The sequence below is a fragment of the Pyrgilauda ruficollis genome, unplaced genomic scaffold (genome assembly GCF_017590135.1).
Source record: "Pyrgilauda ruficollis isolate IOZ18807 unplaced genomic scaffold, ASM1759013v1 scaffold39, whole genome shotgun sequence".
NCBI classification, from domain to species: domain Eukaryota; kingdom Metazoa; phylum Chordata; class Aves; order Passeriformes; family Passeridae; genus Pyrgilauda; species Pyrgilauda ruficollis.
The window spans coordinates 5113557-5121658 of NW_024525378.1; positions in this window are offsets into that span (position 1 = coordinate 5113557).

An 8102-nucleotide genomic window follows, 5' to 3' on the forward strand; every position below is an offset into this window, starting at 1 on the left:
CACCCACTTGCACAACCTCTTGCAGCCAGAGTTTCCTCTGCTTTGCCCAGGAAAAGCTGGACGTCACTGTAATGTTCTCATGCCACATCTCTCTGTGTTGGCATTTTTGTGAAGATCTGAAAGAAAACTGGAGCTGATCACGCAGGTTTGCCCCTGGCAGGAGCTGCTACAGACAAATAGAGAACACGGCTCTCCACGGCTCTTCTTGGGGATCACGCTAACGACTTGCATGGCACAGGCCCAACATCTCAACAGGAGGCAGCCAGACATCAGTGAAAATGATGGGGAATATAATGAATCATTTGTCTTCCCTGAGAAGGAAGAGTGGTGGTGGAAAACACAGACCCTTAACTCTTCCACAGCCGCCTGCTGCTGCTGTCAGTGTTCCCAGGGTCCCCAGCGGACTGGCAGGAGAGGAAAAATGAGATGAAAGGGGACATCACCACGTTGGCATGTCCCAGTTTCTAGGATGGATGTGGGCTTGCTCTCCAGAGCAGCCTGGCTGTCAGCAGTTGCTTATTTTGCCGTTAATGACACAGAACCGCTTATGGAAAAGGATTTCACTTCCTCGATAACGCTAATAAAGTGGATTTGGCTTCGTGCACTGCATCCTTTGTCTGAGAGGCTGCAGACACCAGAGGCATTTGGAGAGATGCTCCTCCAGCACACAGTGGTGGCAGAATCCAGATGTGTTGGGAAGCAGCTGAGCAATCCAGGAGGGAGCCCGATCCCTGCCCTAGGATGCTTCACACCATGATGCTGCTTCTCCCTGGAATGTTCCTGGTGTGACAGGCTTCCTCACCCAGCTTCTTGGACAGGGATTCATGGAGCACAAGGAGCCACACCATCAGCCATGACCACAAACACATTCAGGTCTGATAAGGGGCATTCCAGACCTGTCCCAGAGGGGACAAGAGTGCTGTGGCTGCCCCAAGGTTCCAGATCCCTCTGAGGGTGCCAGAACTGCTGACAGCTGGGAATAAATTACATTTGCCATCTAATCAACTCTTCTCATCGTTTCCAGTTGAGCAAATTAAAAATCTTCCATTGGCACAGATGAACTGCGGCCCAACCTCGCGCCTGATAAATGTTCCTTTTGAACTCACGCACAATGGGGGAGCCGATTAAACTTTTAACTTTTTTAATCCTATAATTTATTTAAAATGCATTTGCTGAAAGGAAAGAATGTGGAAGATTTTTTTCCTTTGTGATTTCTTAGGGGGAGCTGATGTAAGAGGCAGATAACGCAGTGCAGCAAACTCGCCTCTGACGTTAGCACTCAGTGTCCTGCAGCTCAGGCTGAAATTCCTGACTTTCAGTGAAATCTGGGATTCAGATGGGGCAGGAGTTTCCTGGAAAAAGCCCAGCAGTGTAACCCTCATTGGAGCAGGCAGGACAAGAGGAGCTACCCACCAACCAGCTCTGCTCCCAGTGCCATCACAGCACTGCTCCTTGCCAGCCCACCAGCCTGGCACTCTCTATCCCACAGGAGTTTCCCAGGCAGGTCCCATTAACTGCCACACTTCCCAAGGGGAATTTGCATAGAACAGCACAGCACAGCACATACATACAGCCCAACAAGCTTCCCGGGATTATTGTTATTGCTGCAATTACCAAAGGAATTAGTAACACCAAACCATCAAGAGGTTAACTGCACCAGAGGCTAACGAGCCATGCGACACATCAAAATGCTGGGAAGAGTTTTCTCAGCTCAGAGTCACACAATATTAACCTGGGATACCCATCCCTGGAAGTGTTAAAGACCAGGCTGGGTGGGACTTGGAAAAACCTGGTCTATTGGAAGGTGCCCCTGCCTGTGTCAGGCATGTGGAACTGGATGATTTTTAAGGTCCCTTTCTACACAAAACATTATGTAATTCCATGATTCCTTGCCTCCCTGGAAAGCTGTGCTCTGATTTGCTTTTTTCCAGCCCTGTGCTGAGCTGGCAGGGTGGCTTTGCCTGTCCAGCTCTGGCCAAAGCAGGGGCACATCTTCCCTCCAGAAACTCACCCTCTCCACACGGCTCCTGCCAGGGGCAGCAGCCTTAACCCAGCCTTTTGACAGCCTCCTCTTTATCTGCTGCTGACAACAAAGCTGTAATTGCAGCCCTCAGCAGAGCAGATAGAAGGAGCTCTGCCCCACAAGGAATAAAAGGCATTGCATGATCCAAGATTTGTCCTGATATAACCATGACTCTGCTCCAACAGGGGCGATGACAGAGGGTGATGCTCCTGGTCTCTCTCTCCCTAAGACCAGCCCTCTCCTCAATGCTGACCTGCTAAAGCCATGGAAAACTCACATGACATCCTGTGGTCACACAGGATCCCTGCACATCCCCTTATTTCCATCAGACACAGGCACAGGGGTTCCCTGTGCTCCCATTTTGGGATGAGGAGCGGGCGTGCTGTGGATCCGGAGCAGTCGCCGCCTCCTGCAAGCCTCAGTGCCATCTCAGGATCAATACCCTGCCAACAATGATGACAATAAGTTTAATTCTTGATGAATGGCAGACATAAAACTGAGCTATTGTGTTGCTGAAAGAAATTGAATTAAGGGTGAGCAGAAGGGACACATCACTTGGCAGTGTGGTTGATAACGCTGCCTGCTTGGCCAGCTGCCACCAGCAGCCCTTTGGTTCCTGACACAGCTCCTGATGGTCCTGGCAGGTCCCTGAGTGCCCAGTACTCCCTAAAAACAACCCATTCCCATTCCATGGTTCAACTGTTGCTGTACAGGGAAGCAGGTCTCCAGACCCCTCAACATTCTCCTCATCATCCCCTTGCCAGCACCTCTCCCAGCATTACCAGAATTAGGGCACATCCTGGCACTGGGGACTCAGCGGCCCCTTCACCCCATCCCCTGGATATTCAGCAAAGAGTTTGGTCTTTGCAAAGTTTTTTGGTTTGAGCACCCTTTCCCTTGGGATGGACACTTACTTGTGCCTGATTATTTTTCCCAGAGCGTCTGTGACAGACTCCAGGTTTCCTCTGCATGCACAGGAAGACTTTCTTCATTAGCTGTTAGACTCCAACTCCCGAAGAGCAAATTAGGGGACATGAATATGCAAATTAATGCTTCTAAACTGATAGCAGCATTGCTGCCTCCAAGGGGATCAAAGCTGGGTGACATTTGGCTTCCAGCTCTTCGCATTCAGGAGCGGGGTTTGACACTTTCTTTAATTGTTTTTTACACTGGAGAGAGCTAAAAATAAACCTTCCACAAAGCTGTTCTCCTGCTCACTCTGTTGGGCTTGGGTTGGGGTTTTTTTTTAATTGTTTTTGCCCTATGTTGTCCAAGCTGGCAGGGCTGAGACTTTTCTAGTCATGCAGGGGACAGTGATGCTCTGCCCAGTCCCCTTGTGGGACCACAGCAGTGGCACAAGCACAATGGCCATGGCATGATGCTCTGGCACTAGGGACAGTTTGGGGACATGCTAGATGGCAGAAACTGCATGGAGTCACAGATGGCTGAATTTGGGCTGCAACTCCCCCAAAGAAGCCATTCTCCACCTTCAAAGGAGCTTTCCAGCAACACTCAAGCCCTTCAGCTTTCCATCTCTGCAGCCAACCATGAAGCCCCAGGAATAGGTCCTGTGGCCACCACCAGCACCCAAATGTTGCAGGGTAACAAAAGTGCTGGTGCCTGAGGGTTTGAGAGGCAGAGAGGGCTCCACACCATCACATCCTGCATCCCCACAGGGCATCTCCATCCTGGGGCTCTGCCCAGGTAACTCATCAATAAGTATTTGAAATCAGGGGGAATAATAAGGAATTCCAACAAACTCCCTGCCAGAAGCAGCTGTTGCTCCATGTCCCACTGCCCTGGGCTGTAAATGCCCTTGGCTGGCTCTCTCCCCACTCTCTGCCAGCTCAACCCCTGCTTAGAAGTAATTAGGAGATAATTAACATTTGTAGCAAACAGCGGGAAACATCTGGGCCTGATAAACTATGAGGAGCTCTCGAGGGTGATTAATGGGGCTGGAGGAAGGAGAGTGGTGGCTGGTGTGGCAGTGTCATGCTGGTGGGGTTGGGACAGGATGGGATGGGATGGGGACATCTCTGGGGGATGCTCCAGGGATGGTGATGCCTCCTTCCATCCTACTCTCAAGCAAAGGTGGGGAAGCAGCACTGCCTGACCAGGAAGTTTCTCAGTCAGGAGCTGATCACTTGGAAGCGACCTGGACTCAGAGGGAGAACAGAGGGCATTTGGTGGAGCTGTAATTTATTTTGTATGACTCCTACTTAATTAAGTACTTCATTTGCATAACCCTGTGCCGTAACTCACTTCTGTCATCATGAAATTCAGCCATGCACAAACAGTCTGCAAAAATAACACACATAATTCAAACTTATGTTTGTTGTAAGAATGGATTTACATGATGCAATTAAACAGGCCTGACAGGCAGCTCAGAATCCCCTTCCCTTTCTCCTTCCTCTCCCTATCCCCTTTCCCTTCTCGTTCCCTTTTCCTTTCCTTTTCCCCTGCCTTATCCCCTTCTTCTTCCCTAAAGAGAAGAACAAACCTTTGCATTGATTTCTGGAGAAATATTTGGGATGTTGCTGGGCTTCATTAGCTTCTCTCCAGCAATTCCCTTTCTGACCTTCCTGCTGCAGAGGTCTGCAGTGGAGAGGGAGCCTTGGGCTCCCCTGAGCCACTCACACATTATTTCCCTATAAATCAGCAAAAGGCCAAGCCAAGGGGTCCTCAAGGCCTCCCGTAACCTTATTAAACCTTTCCTTCACTTGTGCCCTGGCCTCTCCGGCCTTTCACCAGCAGTTTGTCTGTTGGATACTGAAGAAGCCAAAAATACAGCTGTGCGCAGGCAGAGACATATTTTTAGGGCTGCGCTGACCTTCCACATCTTGCTGCTGTCCTCCCCGTGTGACACCAGGAGAAATATCCCCGGTGACACTCGATGGCCGCGCGCGACTGGCCCGCGAGCGAGCGGCTCCGCGTGCGCGGGCTCGGCGGCCGGTGAAGCCGGGAGGGCCGTGGGATGCTCAGCAAACCCGGCTGACATTTCCCACTGTGACATTAATAAAGGTGGGCTGGAGCAGGGCAGGGAGCTCCTGAGGCACTGGGGAGAAGCCAGAACATCCCTGAGGAGGGGGACTCCGAGGTCTGTCCGATCCTGCCCTGCTTGTTCCTTATTCACACCCGTGCCAAAGCGATGCTCAGCGCCACGGCAGCAGCCTCCAGGCTGTCCCACCCACTGCTGTGTGGGTGAGCAGCCCTGCTCCAGCCTGGCATTTCTGGGGCACCAGAGGTTTGAGCAGCAACTGCTAAAGGACACACGTGGACCAGGCGTGGGGAACAACATCCTCACAGGTAGAGGCTTTTTTGCCGGTATTTGAAAGTTTCCGAGGTGTTTGCGAAGTTCTGATTTGTTAAGCACAAACAGGTTGGGTTTGCTGGTCCTTCTGCCTGGGTGGCTGCTGCACCACTGCTGAGCCTGAAGACTGGGAGGATTTCCAGGCAGCCAAATGCCAGATGCTGGTGGCCCCCAGGACAGTTTCCCTCAGCTATACACACCACAGAGAATTTGTTTGGCCGTGATCAAAGAGGCTCTGGGAAGCAGCAGAATGCATCTCCTCTGGTGAGCATCCCTTGGGATTCCCCAGGGCCACAGAGCTGGGGTTGCTGCTGTCCCAAACCCCCCTGTGAGCAATTTTAGCAAAGAGCAACAAACCTCCCCATGCCCCCTTCGGCTGCCAGACCCACGTGGCCAGGAACATGCACATGTGGTCCTCACAGAGAGAACAATTCCAAGTGTCTATAAATACCTAGGAAGGTAAATGCATTAACCTTATCATGATCCCAGAGTGTAATTACATACAGCCTGGCTCCCAGGTAAATTAGTACATTAATAATAATTTTGTTCCATAATTACTGTCATTCCTTAGATCTCTCAGCTATTTGCCCATTCATTTACACGTGCAAGGGCATTCCCACCACGAGTCCCACTGCTGGAGCAGCCTTGGCCAAACAGCTCCAGGCAGTGCTGGGGAAATCTGTGTGCAGACTACAGAAGTCAACCCATAGCTTAGATAAAGATGCTACAAACAAACCAGCCTGGTCCTCATCCAGCTGTGGAGCTGATTCCCACCAGAAGAGAAGAGTTTCTGCTAGCCAAGCTCCTCGGGGAGTCAGGTGGGATCAGCTCCAACATGGGAGGAAAACTTATAGTGGGAACCTGTTTCTGGCATGGCTGGGATGATTCACTGTGGAGTGGGGCACTGGGACAGGGTCACTAGCACAGCAGGACTGGAGCCACCAGGTCTGCCAGGGGCTGCACGTGGCAAAGGCAGCTGCAGAACTGCAGGATGCTTGGAGACTCCCAGGCCCCACAAGGGCAGACCCCAGGAGGAGCCCCTCCATCGGCTCAAGAGGAGGAAGGAAGGGAGCATCCACTTGGATCTCCATGGAAACCAGGGAGAGGTGGGGAAGACTTTAATTTGAAGTGCTGATTTGGCAGAGGCCCTGGGAGCCATAGGCAGGAGATGAGCTGCATTAAGGAGCAGCAGGGGGGGCCTGTGGCTCTGAAAATGGGTGCCAAAAGGGTATCTGATACCATTAGGCTTGAAAAGTAGCTGTGAAAGGCAGGGAATCAAATGGGACCAATGTAGCAGCAAATGATTTATTTAATTCATTTGGCCCCTTTTCTATGCACAAATTATCCATAGAGAGACTTTTTCTTTTTTTTTCTCCTGAATTTGCTTATTAATTTGCAGCAAGGGGGCAGATGGCTGACGCAGGCAGAGCTCAGAGCATCCTGCTGCCTCCACCCTGGGTGAAAGCAAACCCTGACACCATCCCCACACCACGGGGACTGCAGCCACCAGCACCTCCTGCTCCCAGCTCCCTCCATGCATACTTCAGACTTTGGAGATAAACAGAAGGCTGCAGCCTCCAAGGCTTCGCTTCCAGGACTTTTCATTTACTGTAATTACTGAAGGATGTTTCCCCTGAGATAAGATCTGCGTGACATTTGCGCAGCCAAACCTCCTGCTCACACCGGCCAAACAGATTCACAGCCACAAACAACCAGGTCCTGCAGCAGGAGACAAAGCCAGCACCTCAGGGGAAGCCGTGGGGCAGCTCCCTCCAACTTCCCAGGGATGAGTGCAGGGTCTGGCAAGCCACAGGAAAGCAGGATGAGATCCTGATGCTAATCAGGGCTGGGAGGTGAGGAGCAGCTGCCAGTGCCCCTAAAATCAAGTGCTCTCTAAACATGAATTTGGGGTGCAGTCTGATGTACCCTCATGCTGATGAGCCAAGTGATCTGCTTTGGCTCCCACAAACCCCTTCTCACCATCCAGAAGAATCCCCTGCAGCATCAGCCTTGCAAGAGGGGCTTTCATTGCCTACAGCACCCACACGGTTTATTTAAAAACCTTAATAGTATTTAGAAATTACAGGCAAATGCTCCATGTTGACCTTCACTAAGGTGGCTGCGGTTTCCCACCTCCGTACAGTAAATCAGTGGGTAAATGAACACAGAGACTCAATTCATCATCAAATGTCAAGCCTGAGACAGAAAGACGGGAAATGATTTAAAAGCAACTGGCAGTTTAGAACTGCTGCAAATTTCTCATTATAGAGCTGAGAATTGTTATGAAAAACTAATCTGTTTTAAGCTTTGGTCTGCCCAGAGCTACCAAGGCCCCTCTCCTTCCACCCCTCCCTTCAGCTGGGGTGAGTTCCATCTGACACTTCCAAAATCCGTTGAGCATCACCCTCATGGAGCATCACCCCACTCTACAGCAGACCCTGCAGGAGCTGAGCTCCATAGGGTGGATTTTGAGGTGTGTTTTGTGAGCACCATCCCCAGATGAGCATCCTTCCCTGGGGGTTTTTCTCCCCCAAGCCAGCTCCTTCGATGTCATCATGGCACCCATCACCCTCCTCTCTACAAGACCAACCAGAGAGTGAGCGTGTGCTTTGCAAAACCCTTCACATCCCATCCATTGCAGCTGAACGGGAGCACAGCCACTGCAGCTTGGAGGCTCCTCATCCCTCCTGCCAGACTCCTTTCTCCGGAGACACTAATAAAATGCATTTCCTCCAGCCAGTGTCTCACTTAGGGAACCTTCGCCTTGGT